The 16,565-nt window shown below is 43.1% G+C and overlaps 1 protein-coding gene across 1 annotated transcript in view; it reads left to right on the forward strand.

Annotated features, from left to right (window-relative positions):
- AGBL4 (AGBL carboxypeptidase 4) overlaps positions 1-16,565 on the forward strand; it is a 950,336-nt gene that overhangs the window by 694,998 nt on the left and 238,773 nt on the right. The window lies entirely within an intron of this gene.

The raw sequence follows: 16,565 nt of genomic DNA on the forward strand, positions 1-16,565 counted from the left end.
TTTTTATAACTTTAGGACCCTTTTTGACATCCAGATGGATTTGCTGATGGTGGTGAGGAAATAAAATATAGTGTAGCTGGATAATTATAGCTCACTTTCAGCTAATCATAATCTAACTTAAAATAAGCATCAGTTCCGATGAGCAAGAGAATTAGCAAAACTGAAAACTTGGACTCTCATATCATAAAGAAATAGAATCCAAAAGTGGTTTTAGGATAGCTTTTCATTACATTTTTGCACAAAATTAAGTTAAATCAAGTGGCGTGAAATGAAGATTTATTCTTTGCTAAACAGCATGTGTAGTTTATGTATTTTTAGCACATATCTTCATTCCATCTGGTTGGGAAAAATACCTGAAACTAAGTTTGGATCCACCTGGAGAATGGACAGTGTCTTCTATCAGATCATTTTTTCTTAACCTAATATTATCCACATGCCATTTTCTATAGTGCCTGAGAAATATGGGAGTTGATGTCCAAGTTATCTGAAGAACATCAGGTTAAAGAAGTGACATTTAATGAATCTTACATTTTGTAATTTCAGATTCTATCTCATGTGTCAGTTTTCACTGAAGTGCAAGGGAATAAAATGTGTTTATTTCTTTGTGTCTATTTCTACTTCCTATAGCTTCTTATAAAGAGATGGTTTTCCAGATCACTTTTTAGACATTTTTTTAGAGAAAATCATATTCTCAGAAATATAAATAAGATTTTATTATCGTTCTCTATTCTAACCTCAAAGACTTCCAGGACACCTTCAGAGACTGATCCCAGGAGACAAACCTACATTGCAAATCCCACAGAGCAATTTCATTCTCAGGAGCAAACTGGCATAAAACCATCACCATTCACTATTTCCCTTCTCATCCCCCCATAAAAAAGCAAATCCTCAATCTAATGGGATATATTATACTTTGCATGTTGCAAGTCCCATAATAGGCAAAAGGGAAAGAACCACATGGGCTAGTTAGCTGTTTCAATTTTATTTTAACCCCCAATTGACTAATTCACATTGATTGATTGATGGCCTTGAATCATATCACAATTCTAGGAGGTCATTTGTCTCTCTTTCATCTCTATTCTTTTCTCTGTTTTCTCCTCTATCCTGCTCTCTACCTGTCTTGCTTGTTCAGGCAGAAGTCTTCATGGACCAGAACTTTGATTTCATCTTCTTCTCCCCATTTAAATTCGTCTTGGGAATCGCTTCTATTGGGTTTGGGTATGGTATAACATTGTGCATTTGCTTACTTATGTGCCACTGATTTTCCTAACAAAACTCCCTCTTCATTTTAGCTAATAAAATATCTCTTTTGATGGATCTGACTAAATGCACACGTTGCACTAAATCATGTTGAAGTCCATTTAGTTTAGCATTGAGTGTTGTATGTAGTCATCCAATTCTGGTTCATTGCATAAATCATAGTCAGCAAACAATATATAGTGTAATATGTCAGTTCAGCCCATACCAATCACAGTGGCCCTGCATTCTGAGGTATTGCTAGTATAATAGACAGTAGACAAATCCTAAAGCCCCTGTCTTGGTGGGACTGCAGTACAGTCTCTAGTCTAAATGAAGACATCATAGCTTTTGAATTAATAACCAATTAAAGAGAAATTCAAGGAAAGCTTTCCTGTCATTTGCTACACCTAATAAAAATCCCTCCAAAACCCTGCAGCAATGTGATCAGTCTGATCAAGAACTGCCATTCAATTCCCCACCTTCGCTACTTTTAAGAAATGCCTCTTATCTGTGTTCAGCAGCAGGAATAGCATTGGGACTGAATAGTAAGTTCTAACACAGACCAATAGTGACCTATCTATAAGCAAACACTAGCAAATAGGTCGCACAAAAGATGGCAAGGAGTGATAGGGCTTTGACGGGAGAGACTTAGATTTAATTTTTGAGAACTATTTCCATTTCTCTGGGGGATTAGAAAGTCCCCTGTGGGGAAAAAGAACTGAATTAATCATTCTTCTACCTGTGGGCTCTGCTGTAATCTTCAAATGATAATATCTCCAGATTGGGATATGAAAGTAAATTGGACTCAGTTGCCACTGTGTAGCTCTTTGACCCCAAACACCCACAAAGATGCAGAAAGTGTGTTTTTGCTTTTATCCAGTGATACCACCACCAAGAGATCTTGCTTAAAGCGGCGTTAAAGATATTCAGAACCAAATCAATTTGTAAGCTTCTGCTTTTAGCTTGGGTTTTCTTTTTCTTTTTTCACAACAATCCACAGAAGAAAATGCACAAGATCAGTGGCAGAACTGGCCCATTTATTCTACGAATGACAGCCAGATTTTTATAACTTTCCCAAATTGTTCCACTATTTTTTAAAAGGAGCTGTCAGGGATCTACCTATTCATAACAAGTAACTGCCTGGAATCTCTCTGGGAGCAAACATGTTAGATTCCTGCAAGCCAGATTGGATAGTTAAGTCTTATGGACTGTTTGGAGAAAGTTGGTACTAAAATGATACATAACTAGCCCTTTTTAATTCTGTGTTCAAACTTCCAGCAGCAGAATACTGGGATTCATAATATAAGGTTTCTCAGACATTTTCTTGAAGCTCCAAGGGGATCCAAATGCCCATACTCACCTTGTAAACAGGCCCTGCCTCCTAACACCCTATGACTGTATCGATCCTATACCTTAGTTCTAGGACCTTGTCTTGCTGAGTAGAAAAATCTGGAATGAATATTTGCTTATTTATTCTTTTGGACCTTGCCATTCAATAAACTTATTTTTATTAATTTATTTTTACCACAGTGGTTTTTGGCCAAGGGAATAAGGATCTCCTCACATTCACGTCACTGATAAATCAAGGACCACAATCACAAGGTTATTGGTATGGGAGTGTGGTGGAGCATTTAAAATATGTTAGGAGGCAGAACAACTTGGTTTAAAACCCTTATGCAATCATGCCAATGCCTAAAACAGGTTATCATAAAGGGCATTATTTTGTAAAGATACAGAGTGATTTTATTCTGTCAAATGGGCATTGTGAATACATTTGTATGTCTAATACAATGAGAACAGATATTAATATTCAAAATCATTACCAGGTATTGTGATTTACTTACCTTTCCTTATTCCTTGGACCAACCCTTGGCTCAAGCCTCCATATTTTTTGGGTCAATATTGGTTGTATTATTCAGTCATCATCCTAACTCCTTCCTCTAGTTTTCTGTGTTGCCTCCTGAAGCAGGGGTCTCCAACCTTGGCAACTTTAAGCCTGGAGGACTTCAACTCTCAGTATTCCCCAGCCAGCTCTGCTGGCTGGGGAATTCTGGGAGCTGAAGTCCTCCAGGCTTAAGTTGCCAAGGTTGGAGACCCATGTCCTAAAGCGATAAAGTCTTCAGATTTATTCATTTTGAACATCTGAATAGTAAGTTATGTAGCATTTATTTTACTGAGGCCTCAGTGAGAGATTAGGAAAACTGCTTTCTTCTCGTCTAAGCTACTTTTCTGACCTCAAGAAAGAAAATAATTTTAACCTTCATGCTCAGTTTGGTGCTCATTTGGTACCCTCTGCAGGACTTCTTAAAAGCATTTCAACTGATGCGTAACTTTCAATGTTGTCATATAATAGTCTTTATTAATATAATCACTCCCAGAGTTGATAATTCCCCATATGGTATGGTAAAATGGAATGAGCTGGCTTGATGATATTGGTAGCTTAGACAGTTGTTCTCCTCTGACAATTTTTATTCTCATTCACCTTCAATAGTTTTCTAGAGCCTTCTTGTAGCTCGTGTCAATCACACTATTTTTCTTACTTTATCTTTTGACCCTTTGTTTCTTGCCTGCCTTGGTAGAGTTCGGCTGAATTGATTTTTACTTTGCTTCATTCTTTTCTTTCTAAATTGCCCTACACTTGCATCCTGCTCTCCCTAGATCTCTATTCAGTGCATTGAGAAGCTGGCATTCATGTGTGACTATGACCCAACCACTGGAAATGGTTGTCTCTTTGGGAGGCCATGTGTGTATAACATCTCTATTTATAGACCGGCAAAGAAACCTCAATAATAGGAACAAGAGTGCCTTGAAGATAGATTTTTTTTTCTGTTGGATGATTCCAAAACCTTCCAGGAATACTTACATTTTGCTGTTCCAGAAATCTGGGCTTATTTTCTACCCTTTAAATCTCTTGAATTAAAATTTGCAGATGTTAACATGTTGTTTGAAAGGTTGTAGTACAATATATTTCAATTGTGGAGTCAGAAGGCACGTGTTCCATCTAGCAACAAATGTTTGGTTATCTGAGATTTGTTTAGCTATCTCTCCCTATTATTGCTTATGTGTTGTTGTTGTTTTAAAACCCCACAAAATTATTATCTCTACTATCTTAGACAATTTAAAGCGTGTATTAGTATTATGTATTTTTCTTTCCTTCTTGACAATTGTACTACCAAGCTTGTAAGAAAAAAATAGTAAAATGGGAAAAAACAAGTAATAAAATATTCATTTTAAATATATATATATTAAAGGCCCCTTGAAAGTTAACGTTTTATACTGTTTATACTGCAGCAATAAATTAGTAATAAAAGCAAGTGAAGCAGAAATAAATATAATAATGTTTAATTCATTGAGTACTGTACATTGAAAATAAAGTGTCATTGCACCAGGCAAGTATCCTTGAGGCTATTGCATCATAGCTAAACTAAGGATTTTTGAGGTCACTTATAACACCCACCTTCTACATTGCCCTCTTATGATATAAATAAAAGAATGCCATAGTAGATCAGTTTTTGTATATAGAACTTAAAGGAAGTTCCTTTATGGTCTAAGCACTATTTGCTATCCTTTGTTACAATGGCAATTCTCCAACTTCGTGGTCACCAAGATATGTAAAACTACCATCTCAAAAATTTTTAGTTTACGTAATCTTTGGAAATCATGAGAGTTATATTATCCAAGGTGAAGAAGGTATAACATAATGAGTTCGTCTGGCTTTCAATGGAATATATATTTTTACAGCAAATATATATTGTGTTTTTTATTGCTTGCAGTATAATTCACTGAAGAACATGATGGCTCATGAGGTTAGAATCCTGGGCTGATGATCAGCAGGCTCACGTTTGAGACCTGGTTGCTGTCACAGGGTGGAGTAAGCTCCCATCATGCGCTCCACCTTCTGCTGACCCAGTGGTTCAAAAGCAGGCGACCATGAGTAGATAAATGGATACCAATTTGGTGGACAACTTCATGGGGACATGAAAGGAGCCCCAACTAGGCATTCCCCAAGCAACGATTATGTCACCGGCAAATCCTTTCACCCATCACCATAGTGGCTTGTAAATACCTTAATTTATTAACAAATAAAGAACAAATCTGGCAGAATTCTGGAAAACAGAAACTTTGCTGACAATAACAGGCTAAGAAGTCATAACTAGAGGCTGAGTGGTAATGGCAAAGTTGTTAATGCATCTCTATAACAGAAGTTTAATAAAATTCAGACAAGCTTCCTTATATTCAACACATTACACAAGGCAATTTTAGACATTTGGAATATGACTTCTAGGACTTAAACAGACATCAACAATAATAATTAATGTTCAGTTGTAAAGCATAAACATTTAAACTGCAGTTAGCAGTTGGGGAAACAAATGGAAGGGACAGAGAGCATGTGTTACTAGAATATTTTATTATTACATTTTAAAGAAATGTATATTTAGTAGTTACTCTTTCATTGCATCTTATTCTTTTTTCTTACATTGTTTTGTATTGTGTTAACAATAAAAATATGCCAAGAAAGGAAGGAAGGAAGGAAGGAAGGAAGAAAAAAGAAAAAAGAAAAAAGAAAGAAAAAAGAAAAAGAAAGAAAAGAAAAAAGAAAGGAAAGCAACCAAATCTTTATTTTTATTAATCTCCAAACTGTAGCATGTAAATAAAAGAACAAACCTCATCCCTGCTGATAAGGGCATAGCTGATTGTCAGCCATGCTTTATTCTAGTATGCAGCTTAGACAGTGAGAAGCACATCTTTTCTATGGAGAAGTCCAGTTGATATGGCAACCAGCAAAGTCTCTCAGCTAGCACAACCTCCATGTGTGACCTTCATCTGAATTTCAGGTGAAGAGATTTCTAAAGCAGGCAGCGTTCTGTGAATATAGAAGCCTTCTCAGCCTTTTGTTAAATAAATCACTTCTCTTACTCCTTAGTCTGGAGTATTTCTTGACTCATCTCGAAGGACCACAGGTCTTCTCAGTATGATTGGTTGACAGATATTTAATATCAGACCTCAGTGAATATTCTCTGCTCACTATGCATTCTCTCTCTTTGTGGAAGTGAAACACAATAATTTTACCCTGGAAGTCCAGATTAGAGGTTTAATTTCACCCTAAGAATTGGCATTAACTGTAGAAGTTATACTTTCCTGCCTGGAAATTCTCCCAATTCTTTAACCACCAATATCAACCTACAATTTTTCTGCCTTTCAATTAAAGTTCTCAAAGTGGTTTACAAATAAAATAAAACTCAGTGCAATGTTAAGAAATATAAATATGGTAACAAATTATGTATTTAAAGGTTTAGCAAAATGAAAACTTTCTCATATTAAATCTAGTTCACTGTACCTGATCTGTATCAGGAACTTGCTGGTTCCCCAAGATTATCCAACCCAGAGGTGGGTTTCAGCAGGTTCTGACCAGTTCTGGAGAACCGGTAGCGGAATTTTTGAGTAGTTCGGAGAACCAGTAGTAAAAATTCTGACTGTCCCTGTCCCTGTCTATTCTCTGCCTCCCAAGTCCCAGCTTATTGGGAGGAAATGGGGATTTTGCAGTAACCTTTCCCTGGAGTGGAGTGGGAGTGGAGATTTTACAGTATCCTTTCCCTGCCACACCCACCAAGCCACGTACACCAAGCCACACCCACAGAACCAGTAGTAAGAATTTTTGAAACCCACCATTGATCCAATCCCTCAACACCAAACCTCCCAGAATATAATCTTGTAAGATTTCCCTGCATTAAAAAAAATCTTACAATCTTATTTCAGCAATTTATTTATTTATTTCTTTATTTGCTGCCAAGGTGCCAGGACCATAAAAAGTAGCATTAGAAAGCTTTTATTCCTCACAGGCAAGCCTAGTTTAGTATGCACATATACAAAATCAAGCAATGTATGGCTGGTTAGAATGCATATGGATAATTATAGTAGTTTACCACTATTATAGTCAGGCAGCCAGCTGAGTGGTGCAGTGGCCTAGAGGTAGAACTCTCGCCTCACAATCAGGAGGCTGTGAGTTTGATCCTACATAGCAGCAGATATTTCTCTCTCTGGGCACAATGAGTAAATATCAGGTGCAAACTCTGCATTGGCAACAGGAAGGGCAACCGGCCAGTAAACACTCAGCTCCATTTGCTCTGACTCCACCTCGATGCAAGGGATTACGGGATCATTAACAGAAAGAAAAATAGTCAGGCAGCTGGCTATACATTTAAAGTGCATGCTCATGTGCACACTATAGGTGCTCAGTGGTTTTTAAAATATATTTGCAAAGGTCAGAATTATTCTTTTCAGAGATGTAATACACTTCCAACAAATTAGGGGAAATTTTCAGCTTTCATTCTTTTCTTCTTCCCCTAAAGATGAGGATATAGCAAAATATTAATAGTATTCAAAACATTTCTAAATCCAACAATTTCAAATTCAAAACACTCTTTGTGAGCGTGAAATATCCAGCTCTCTGTGTTAAATAGATTGTTTTGAATATTATGGAAGCGTTTGGAACTCAGTTTCAAAGTCAAAAGTGTTTTGTAAGTTTCTGGCAAGAAAATGCTCACTCCAACATTCACTTTAAATAACAAGGAAACCTTACTTCAAATGAAAAGAATATAGATAGTTTACTGTGGAATCCTTGGTGCTCTTGTAGCTTGGTTGCTTTTGTGCAGATGTTTTGTTACCACACTAGGTTGCATCTTCAGTGCTAGATGAGAAAGGGATTTGCTCTCTGTTTATATATTGTAGCTTGCCCTGTCAGTGTTAGTGTTGTTGTTTTCCCTTGATAGTTTCTTGATTAGGTGTCGTTTACTGCATGATTGTTTGCCTGAGTTGGTAGCTCTTGTTCAGGGTATTGTATACTGCTTGAACATTTGTTTGGGTGTTAATCCTTTTTATCTGGGTGTTGATTGCCGATGATGAGGTGTCCTGTATTTTTGTTTTCCTTTTTTTAAATGTCTCTTTTGAATGATGTATAAATGTTGTTTATCCCCATATACCTGTTGATGGCTGCTTTGTCTGAGTGCCAAGATTCCAGGAATTCCAATGGTTTTGCATTTAATTTGGTCAAAGATGCTCAATTTCCCAATTAGTCTTATTTCATTAACCACCTGTAGAGGATAGCCAGTTAAGGGTCATGGTGGAAGGAGAGATCTCCACCTTCTAGTCATGGCCCTTGAGCCTCAACACCTTCTTGTTTAGATTCATGCATAATTTTTGATTATTATTTCTGTAGTTTCCTGCTGCCACCATTCCTCTTCTGATACCTTGACCATGGTCCTCTTGTTTCACACCAACTTATTCCCCTGTGAACTAGGCATGATGATGATAATGACAATAAGGAAGATAATAATGATGGAATAGTAATGGTGATAATAATAATTGTGAGCAAGGAAGATTAAAACAAGTAGTGTTTTAATCCTGCCTCTTGTAGCTTTAAGAAGAGCACCTTTGTCTCCTTCTGAAGAGATGAAAATGAACATATTTTTATTGTTTAAAGTGAGTTTTACTAAAAGTAAATAGCTTGAAATAGTTCAAGCAATTAGAATTGGTTGAAATAATGCTGATAAGATCACAAATAGCATTTCAAAGCTCAATCTCTCATAAACTTATATTGACTTATATCAGGGGTGTCAAACAGCGGTGAAATCCTCTGTGGTTTGCTACCAGTTCACTGTCCATACATGTGCGGTGCATGGCAAATGCATGCTGTGTGTGCATGCGCAGTGTGCGCCAAATGCTTGTTTCACACAGGAAAAAGGCACTTTCTAAGGTAAGTAGAACAGTAAGGGGGGGGAACAGTTGTGCTATGATATTTAGATTTGCTAGAAAGCAGGATTTCCTGCTTTCTAGCGAATATAAATCATGCGACACAGCTGATCGTCAGAAATACTGGTTTGGACCAACTGGTAGCTATTTTTTAACTACCGGTTTGCCGAACCAGTAGCTTTTATCACTACCGGTTCACCCGAACTGGGGCGAACCGATAGGATTTCACCACTGGTGTCAAACTCATGTCATCACGGCAGGTCACGTGTCATATCGGGGCTTTTCCCCCCTTTGCTAAACCATATGTGGGCGTGGCCAATGCATGACACATCTGGCCCATGGGCCGGGAGTTTGACAGCCCTGATTTATATTGTAGGAGATGACCAGTCTGAGCCCCAGGGTAGAGTCAAACACATAATCACTTTGAAGTCACTCCACTCCCACAAGAGATCTAAGTCCAGCCCACCTTGAATTCCTTCAGCTCTTATCTTTGAATTAAACTCTTGTTCCTGATTACTTCCACCTGATGTATCTATAGCCATGTAGGGAGTCTGGACAAAAATTGAGATGAACATGTTATGAAATTCAAATATGTTACTAGAGTGCAACTTGTCAGTTTAAGTTTAAGTTTAAGTTTATTCAAATTTGTATACCGCCGTATCTCCCTAGGGACTCAGGGCGGTTCACAGGCAGATAAAATACATATAAATACAAGATAAAATGTCCATTAAAAAACTTATTAAATATAGCCCGATAATTAAAACAATATATATAATAAAACCATTTAAAATCTAAATTTAAAAAACCTAGTCCAGCCCTGCGCAGACAAATAGATGTGTTTTAAGCTCGCGGCGGAAGGTTCGGAGGTCCGGAAGTTGACGAAGTCCTGGGGGGAGTTTGTTCCAGAGGGTGGGGGCCCCCACAGAGAAGGCCCTTCCCCTGGGTGTCGCCAGACGGCACTGCCTAGCCAACGGCACCCTGAGGAGTCCCTCTCTGTGAGAGGGCACGGGTTGGTGAGAGGTATTTGGTAGCAGCAGGCGGTCCCATAGATAGCCTGGCCCAATGTCAGAATGTAGTTTGCACAAAACAGTACAATTCTGATACCAAAATCTGAGGCAAAGGCATTGAAACAATTACAAATACAAACAATTTTGAAATTTAAGATGCCATGAAGATTAGCATAAAACTTCCTCATCTTATTTATTTATTTATTTATTTTTCAAATTTATATACCGCCCTATCTCCCTAAGGACTCAGGGCGGTTCACAGGCAGTTAAAATACATATAAATACAAATTAAAAAACAACAATTAAAAAACTTATTCTATTGCCTAATTTAAAAACAATATAAATAATAAAAAACCCCTTAAAACCAATAACTTTAAAATCTAATCCAGTCCCGCGCAGATGAATAAGTGCGTTTTAAGCTCGCGACGAAAGGTTCGGAGGTCCGAAGTTGACGAAGTCCTGGGGAGTTCGTTCCAGAGGTGGGAGCCCCACAGAGAAGGCCCTTCCTGGTGTCGCCAGACGGCACTGCCTAGCTGACGGCACCCTGAGGAGTCCCTCTGTGGGAGCGCACGGTCGGTGAGAGGTATTTGGAAGCAGTAGGCGGTCCCGTAAATAGCCCGGCCCTATGCCATGGAGCGCTTTAAAGATTGTCACCAACACCTTGAAGCGCACCCGAAGGCCACAGGTAGCCAGTGCAGTCTGCGAGGATAGGTAACACGGGAGCCCCGAGGCTCCCTCTATCACCCGCAGCCGCATTCTGGACCAACTGAAGCCTCCGGATGCCCCTCAAGGGAGCCCCATGTAGAGAGCATTGCAGTAATCCAGGCGAGACGTCACGAGGGCGTGAGTGACCGTGCATAAGGCATCCCGGTCTAGAAAGGGGCGCAACTGGCGCCAGGCGAACCTGGTGAAAAGCTCTCCTGGAGACGGCCGTCAAATGGTCTTCAAAAGACAGCCGTTCATCCAGGAGAACGTCCAGATTGCGCACCCTCTCCATCGGGGCCAATGAGTCGCCCCCAACAGTCAGCCGAGGACTCAGCTGACTGTACCGGGATGCCGGCATCCACAGCCACTCAGTCTTGGAGGGATTGAGCTTGAGCCTGTTTCTCCCCATCCAGACCCGTACGGCCTCCAAACACCGGGACAGCACTTCGATAGCTTCATTGGGGTGGCCTGGTGTGGAAAAGTACAGCTGGGTGTCATCAGCGTACAGCTGGTACCTCACACCGAAGCCACTGATGATCTCACCCAGCGGCTTCATATAGATGTTGAACAGAAGGGGCGAGAGAATCGACCCCTGCGGCACCCCACAAGTGAGGCGCCCGGGCCGACCTCTGCCCCTGTCAACACCGTCTGCGACCGGTCGGAGAGATAGGAGGAGAACCACCGATAAACGGTGCCTCCCACTCCCAATCCCCCCAACGGGCGCAGCAAGATACCATGGTCGATGGTATCGAAAGCCGCTGAGAGGTCTAATAGGACCAGGGCAGAGGAACAACCCCTATCCCTGGCCCTCCAGAGATCATCCACCAACGCGACCAAAGCCGTCTCCGTGCTGTAACCTGGCCAGAAACCGGACTGAACGGGTCTAGATAGACAGTTTCATCCAGGTGCAGAGGAAACTGATATGCCACCATATTTCTACAACCTTCGCCGCGGCGGGTTGGAGACCGGACGATAATTACCTAAGACAGCCGGGTCCAGGAGGGCTTCTTGAGGAGGGCCTCACCACCGCCTCTTTCAAGGCGGCCGGAAAGACTCCTCCAACAAGGAGGCACTCAGAATCGCCTGAGCCAGCCTCGTGTCACCTCCTGAGTGGCCAACACCAGCCAGGAGGGGCACGGGTCCAGTAAACACGTGGTGGCATTCAGCCTACCCAACAACCTGTCCATGTCCTCGGGAGCCACAGGGTCAAACTCATCCCAACAAATGTCACCAAGACCACCCTCAGACGCCTCATCTGAATCGCGCAATTTTGGTCTAGACCGTCTCGAGCTGAACGATTTTATCGTATAGATAACCGTTAAACTCCTCAGCACGTCCCTGCAGCGGGTCATCCCGCCCCTGGTGAAGGAGGGAACGGGTCACCCAAACAGGGCGGCTGGGCGGTTATCTGCCGACGCAATGAGGGAGGAGGCGAGCAACGCCGCTTCCTCAGTGCCACTAGGTAGGTCCTAGTATAGGACCCAACTAGTGTCCGATCAGCTTCTAAACGGCTAGACCTCCAGGAGCTCTCTAGGCGTCTTCTCCGGCGTTTCATCCCCTCAGCTCCTCGGAGAACCAAGGAGCCGGTTGGGATCTGCGCCGGGTCAGAGGTCGCAGAGGCACGACACGGTCTAAAGCCCCAGCCGCAGCCCGCTGCCAGGCTGCGGCTAGTTCCTCTGCCGTGCCGTGAGCCAGACCCTCAGGAAGTGGCCCAAGCTCCGTCCGAACCTCTCCGGGTCCATCAGGCGCCTGGGACGGAACCAACGTTGTGGTTCCGCCTCCCGCGGTGTTGAGTGGCGGTCAGAAAGTCCAGGCGAAGGAGAGAGTGATCTGACCATGACAAAGGTTCTATGACTACATCTCTCAAATCCAGATCCTTCAACCACTGACCAGAGATAAAAATAAGATCCAGAGTGCCACCCCCGATGTGAGTGGGGCCATCAACTACTTGAGTCAGGTCCAAGGCCGTCATGGAAGCCATGAACTCCCGAGCCACTGTCGATGACGAGCCGGCAGATGGCAAGTTAAAGTCCCCCATGACTAAAAGTCTGGGGGTCTCCACTGCCACCCCGGCAAGCACCTCCAGGAGCTCAGGCAGGGCAGCTGTCACGCAGCAAGGAGCCAGGTACGTGACCAGCAAGCCCATCTGACACCTATGACCCCATCTCACAAAGAGGGATTCACACCCGGCAATCTGAGGTACAGTGGTCTCCTCGGCTCTAGACTCTCTTTAATAGCAACCGCCACCCCCACCCCTACCCTGGGCCTCGGCTGATGGAATGCACGGAAACCCGGTGGGCACATTTCGACCAGGGCACGCCCCTTCAGTGCCCAACCAGGTCTCCGTGCGCCTATAAGATCCGCGCCCCCTGGATAAGATCGTGTATTAGGGGCCTTATTGGCCACGGACCGTGCGTTGCATAACATAAGACGAAGGCCCAGGCTCTGAGGGTCTTGACCATCCGGGAACGGAAAAGTCAGAGGATCGGGCACGCGATCGCTTGCAGACATCGAACGCGTGACCCCTAGACCGATACGATCCCCTTCCGCCATATCTGCCCCTCCCACTTACCGTGCAAATGGAACCACCCTCACAAAAGGAACACATTCCCCCATAACCTCCGAACCCACTAAATAATCGCCACGAGCTGCGAGGGACTGGTTTCTCCCGACGGGCTACCCCAACACCCACCCTAACCCTCCCACCCCTTAAAATGCCCTATCTAAAACCCCAAAGGCTCTTCCTCTTCGCATGCCACCTCTGTGGGTCCCAAGACCCGTCATTGAGGCCGCCCTTGGTAGTGAGAGGCCATTCCTGCGAGGCGGGGCACCTCGCAGGCGCAGAGTTCATGTGCAGCGAACGCATAGAAAAGTACGAATCGGTGAGGGTGCTAAGATGGTAACATCCCAGATGGTAAGACGTTAAAAGATGGATCCTCCAACGGATGTCCAGATGTCAAAGAGGACAAATAAAGCTGGAACCAGATGAAGATGATAAGCCCAGGTAAACAGGCGGCAGCCTCCATGGTAAACCTATGGAAAATGTTTCTACAGAAGGTCTTAATAAGGTAGAAATGGCCGTCAGTCTGTTCATAGTCCATAGTCCAATCCAGTCCAGTCCAGTCCAGTCCAGGAACCCGTGGGTATAAATACCTGACGACCCAGCTTCGATGGTCAAAAGTCCGGGGGGGGGGAGGAAGGCAGGCCATACAGCAAAAGGCAGATGAACAAAGCACGATGTAATGTGCCAAAAGTGCCAGAAGAGGGAGCCAAACCATAGCCTTGCCTCCGGCCTCATCTCCGACCACGGCCTCACCACGCCCGCCGCCGATGGAACCGATGGGGCCGCAGAACACTGGACGCCGCTGGACGGGCGCCTCGCGGCCCACAAGGCCTCGCCAGGCGCAACAAAGCGCCGATGGAACTGGCGGGCCCATAACCAGGCGAACGGACCGGAATCCATGCCCCAGCTGGAATCGGGCCGAATTCTCATCGCCGCTGGAATCGGCTGGAGCCGGGCCGAAATCGAGGCCTGCAATCAGCACAGGCAGCAGCAGGCCTCCCTCGCCTCCCTCGCGTCCCCAAAAATGGCCACCACCAACCGGTCCGCCGCTCTTCCCTCGGCCCGTTCTTGGCTGCCGCACATCCGAGAGGGCCAAAAGACCTCTCCTGCGGCTGCCAAGTAGATGATGCAACACACCGAGGGACAGGAGCAGCCTGGTAAGTCATCCGGAGTCCCCCATTTCGGGAAAAGCACCCCACGCCGATCCGAGCTCCTCTAGTAAACCGCCATCCTCGCGCATGCGCAGAGCCTCACTTCTCTAATTGACTTCTCCTGTCCAATACTTGGCTAACATCTGCAAACTAAATTTTAACAGCACTATTTTTATTTTTTTATTTTGTCACAACAGTATACGCAAACATTGACATAAAAACAACAACATATCATATAAACATATAAACATGTATATAGGCTAAAAACATATATAAAATATAAAATATAGGCTAAAATATGTATATATATAAGCAAATTATTAATTTGATATAATGAAAGGGAACAATAGGACAGGAACGGTAGGCACTTTTGTGCTCTTATACACGCCCCTTATAGTCCTCTTAGGAATGGGGTGAGGTCAATAGTAGACAGTTTTTGGTTAAAGATTTTGGGATTTTGAGATGAGACCTTTTGTGCCTCGCCCGCCCTCCTCTCTGCAGCCGGGCCCCTCCCATCTCCTGCTATCTGAGTCAGAGTCTGATAATGAAGAGGAATGGCCTGGCATGCCTCCAGCCCCCAGCCCTGGCACCATGCCCGGACAGAATGTCAGGAATGAGCAAACAAACCTCCCTTCTACAGCGTATGAGCACGAAGCCAGCCACGTGCTAGAATTGCCAGCAGCAGATCAGGAGGATGGAAAGTCACAGTGGACGGATCCCCGCTTCCGGAGAATGGAGAGGTGACGTCAGCAAAAGGAAGGGAGGGGCAGGCCTGGATAAGTGCTGAGTCATGGAGCCACACCCCATGGCCTATATAAAAGACCAGCTTGAGTCAAGCAATTTGAATCAAGCAAGGTCTCATCTGGGTTGCTGAAGTCACACCTTGAATTCCTGCCTGCCCTGAGAACTCTGAAAGGAATTTGGCAAAGCTGAAGAGGCTTTGTGGCCACGCTTGATACAGACTTCCCAGACCCGGCCGTCGGAGGGGGAAGGGGACACAACAAGACCACAGAGTCAGGTAGTGAGTTCCAAGCATTAACAACTCTGTTACAGAAGTCATATTTTCTGCAATCAAGATTGAAGCGGTTAACATTAAGTTTGAATCTATTGTTTGCTCTCGTATTATTGCGATTGAAGCTGAAGTAGTCTTTAACAGGAAGGATAGATGCAATAGATGATTTTGTGTGTTAAGCACGGGTCTTGTTGGAGTCGGCGGAGTTCTAAGTTTTCTAATCCCAGGATTTCAAGCCTGGTGGTATAAGGTATTTTGTTGTTTTCAGAGGAGTGGAGAAATCTTCTTGTAAAATATTTCTGGACGCGTTCAATTGTATTAATGTCTGAGATGTGGTATGGGTTCCAGACAGGTGAGTTGTATTCAAGAATTGGTCTAGCAAATGTTCTGTATGCTCTGGTTAGTAGTGTAGAGTTTTTGGAAAAGAAGCTGCGTAAAATTAGGTTTACAACCCTTAGAGCTTTTTTTGTTATGTAGTTGCAGTGGGCTTTGGCACTTAGGTCATTTGATATGAAACTCCAAGGTCTTTAACAGGGTGGGGGTCATCTTAAGGTAATGTCTATCAAGCTTGTACTTGGTGTTAGGGTTCTTTTTCCCAATATGTAAGACTGAGCATTTGCTGGTTGAGATTTGGAGTTGCCAAGTTTTAGACCAATCGGATACAAAGTCAAGGTCTTTTTGAAGGGTAGAAATATTGTTGGTGGTGTTAAATAGTTTGACATCATCAGCAAAGAGAACACAATGACTTGAGATAAGGTTACAGAGATCATTTATGTATAGTATGAAGAGAGTTGGTCCAAGAACACTGCCTTGGGGAACGCCACTTTTGACAGGAACAGGATTTGATAGAGCGTTGCAAATTTTGACCACTTGTTGTCTGTTTGACAGGAAGGCATTTATCCAATTGTGAAGAGGTCCTGAAATGCCATAGGATTTTAGTTTTAGGAGAAGTTTATTATGTACTACTGAATCAAAAGCTTTGCAGAAGTCTATGTAGATTGCATCTATTGTTTTGCCTTGATCAAGATTTGTAGTCCATATGTTTTTGCAGTGGAGAAGTTGTAAGTTACATGATAATTTTTTTCTGAAACCAAATTGTTTATTAGAGAGTAGGTTGTTTGTTTCTAGGTGGAGGGTAA

The sequence above is a fragment of the Ahaetulla prasina genome, chromosome 3 (assembly GCF_028640845.1).
Source record: "Ahaetulla prasina isolate Xishuangbanna chromosome 3, ASM2864084v1, whole genome shotgun sequence".
NCBI lineage: Eukaryota > Metazoa > Chordata > Lepidosauria > Squamata > Colubridae > Ahaetulla > Ahaetulla prasina.